Here is a 3,371-nt window from a genome sequence, read left to right on the forward strand (position 1 = left end):
ACAACCAGACCCTTACAAAAAAAAAAAAAAAAAAAAAACTGCAGATTTCTGAGTATGAAAACCGCAGTTTTGGAGAAAATATTTGCAGCTCTTATGCAGGGAATGCATTATTTTAGAGGCAAAAAACTGCAGGTATTTTTTGCAAGGGGATATGTACAGCAAGCCTCAAAAGCAAACAGCCCAGACTATATAAACAAACAGCCCAGACTATATAAACACTATATTTGGTAACTTCCATAGACATCCAAAATGGGGTGGGATGATTGTATTGGGAGCACTGGCAACCGGCACTGCTTTTCTGCCATTAAACAATTTTAAGAACACTGAAACAATAGAACGTTCGCGTAGAATTCTAGAAGGAGCCAGGAAAATTATTCACTCTCTGGGGAACAGCATTGTCTTAAAAAATGCACTCCTCAACAGGTTAATCATAAATAACTCAAAACAAGGGATCATTTGTTGACATTGAATGTATACATTTTGTAGCTGAGATCCCAAGCTTTCAGTTAATCACAATTTGACCATTTCAACGCATTTTAAGACGGAGAAACATAACCGAGAGTGAAAAGTGTTCCAACCAGCCCCGGTCACCCCTAGCTCCTGAAAGTCATGTCCCCATTATGGAAATTGAACCCCAGGGAAAATGGCAGTTTTCTCCCATTTAACCACCATAACAAAGAGCAAGAACAAAATGTTTAAGGTGAGAATACATATTAGCTGCTGAAGATAAGATCTCTGCCATACCCACTTTTCAATGGACTCTAGCAACACCTTGAGAGACTCATTCACCTGAACCATCAACGCAGACAGCAGTTTGACAGACAAACCTGTTAAGCTCTCAGAAAATAATGCCGGAGCCTGTGAATCCATAAGAAAAACAAAACCATTTGCCAATCTACAGATTGTCTCTTTGAGCCGGCACAACCATTTCAACACGCACCCCTCCCCATAGAAACAGGCGAGGCTATTGTTTGACCAATGGGTCATGGTGACAGCAGAAGGAGACCCTAGAGGGGCAACTATGCGGACAGCCAGAAGATCTGGTAGAGAGGCATTCCTATCCTATCCCACCATTGGGAGATCCTCTGATAAGAGGAAGAGGTAAAGCATTAGAAGAGCTGGGTCTCAGCTAAAGGAAACCCAGGGGGCACTGGAGAAAGTGTGACAGGAAGATATCCACAAGGCAAGCACACACCCGCACACACAGACCGTTCTTCACAGATATCCACAAGGCAAGCACACACCTTAATTCTTTGCCCATCATTCAGTGAAAAGGGCCCCTGGACCTGAAATACGCATAGCTGTAAACCAGACAGAGAGACTTCAACACCAACGGCAACCTGACAGCATACAGTACCTCTGCATTCCCTCACAAAGACACACCTGAATGCAGTGATACAGGAAAGAATGTCAACGTTGCATGCTTTCATTCTTCACAAGAGAACACACGTTATCACACATGTTGCATTCTCGCATGCAAGATCTGAAATCTTTTGCAGATTATGCAATTTGCGGATTCATTTGCAGATATGTGGGTACAGGTATGACTCGTTCTTGTACTGTGTGCTTCAGACTGACAGCCCTGGCCTCAATGTACATTTTTCAACACTCAGTTGTCTTCGAATGGATAAGAAGATAAGCCAGATTTAGATCACAGTCACGGTCCTTCTATACAATGAGAAGGTGACAGAGAAGATGAAGGGTTCAGAAGATTCTCCTTTGACTAAGATGGAGGTGTTTACTAAAGATAGAGTTGATATTGGGAGCATACGGAAACAGAGCCTAAGCTATCTTGCCCAACTTGTTTTAGTGGTACATATAGAGCATCACAGTCCCGTCCCTCCTCCGAGAGAGCTTAGTTTCCGGAAGTACATTTTCCATTCATTTCTCCCATTGACGTTTTGGAAAAATCTGTATCTAAAGAGTTTTAGAGCATGTCTTAGGCTAATTTACCATCGTGTATTTTATATTGTGTGTGAAACCGGTTAACGTTAACTTTAGCAACATTGTGCAGTGCTTCATATCTGACTGCCATCCTGATGCATGGACCAGTGCATGGTCTGCTCTTGGACCACCATATTCAGTTTATTAACTTGCTGTGAATTATTACACAAAATGTTCATTAAATGTACGAAGAAGTATTTCTAGGTTAATGATTGATGATATGGCTCGTACAGTATGAAGGCTACAGTAGCCTAGCTAATGTTAACTAGCATTACCAACCTCCCTGCAAAACTCGCCACACAACTTCGTAGGTTTGATAGGTCTTTCTTGTCCCTCATGCTGGCCCTTACAAAACCCACAAGCTGACCCTCGACACACAACAGTCAATAATGTGACCCGATTTAAAGTGGTTTTCAAACCTTTGGACACTCTTGATTTCGTCCCTGAAACAGTGAAATATTCACGGGGGCATGGACGGTTTGCTAACCATTTTACTGCAGTGTCTAGCCAGTGGTAGCATCCAGCTTGTGCTATCAGCTAGCTAGCTAGTTCAAAAGGTTTAAGTACTTAATGGGGATATACAGGGCTTTTTATGCCTCGACTAAGTTGATGTTTGATATAAACAACAATTCATATTCATAGAAACAACAAGGTCACTAAAACATAATATATTTCATACCTGTGTTGCAGCATGTAGGCTAATGTTAGCAGCATTATAATGACATTCTAATGTCTGAAAGGCTAATGATTAGCCTATCGGCTACCTGAAAAGTTAAGTGTTCAAACTAGCATTTCCAGTGTTCTATTTGATGGTGTATTGGCCCTGACTAAGTTCGTGTGATATATAAACCACAATCCTTGTTGATACAAGTACCAATGTTCGTCTAGAAAGTTTTTATTCACATTAAGAATTTCGCCATAGGCAGTAAAAGACTCCCATCTTTGTCAATAATTTTCGCTGATAAAGTTTCAAACTATGACCTTAACGGCCTTTCCACCAATCAGAGGCATCACTGTGGGATTGTTCAGGATTGTGGGTAATGAAGTTTATCCAAGACATCGCAAATAAAAGACATTTATCTCAAAACAAGGTTAGTGCCCCGTGAACTTTTGGCGTCTATATGAGCATACACAATCGCTTAGTACAGCCGTAGCTGGTTTTGAGTCTACCATGTGCAGTTAAGTTTTTATGGCTTATACCCGAATTGTCAATGGAGAAATTGCATTGAATTCTTACTTCCTGAAACTCCTGTGGGCGGGACTGTGATGCTCTATTGAGTGTCCCAGTGACGGCACTTCCATTTGCCTCCATGGGACCTATCTTTCAAAAAAATTTGAACGCCAGTCTATGGCGAAAAAGAAATGATTTTCTGGTCCCGGTTGACTTGTGCCTTGAATTACCCATATGATGTTTGTCAATTTTAAAG

Source organism: Alosa pseudoharengus, unplaced genomic scaffold, assembly GCF_046254945.1.
Source record: "Alosa pseudoharengus isolate Yale_2024_CS ecotype anadromous, Long Island Sound unplaced genomic scaffold, YU_APseudo_1.1 YU_APseudo_1.1_scf_1, whole genome shotgun sequence".
NCBI classification, from domain to species: Eukaryota; Metazoa; Chordata; class Actinopteri; order Clupeiformes; family Clupeidae; genus Alosa; species Alosa pseudoharengus.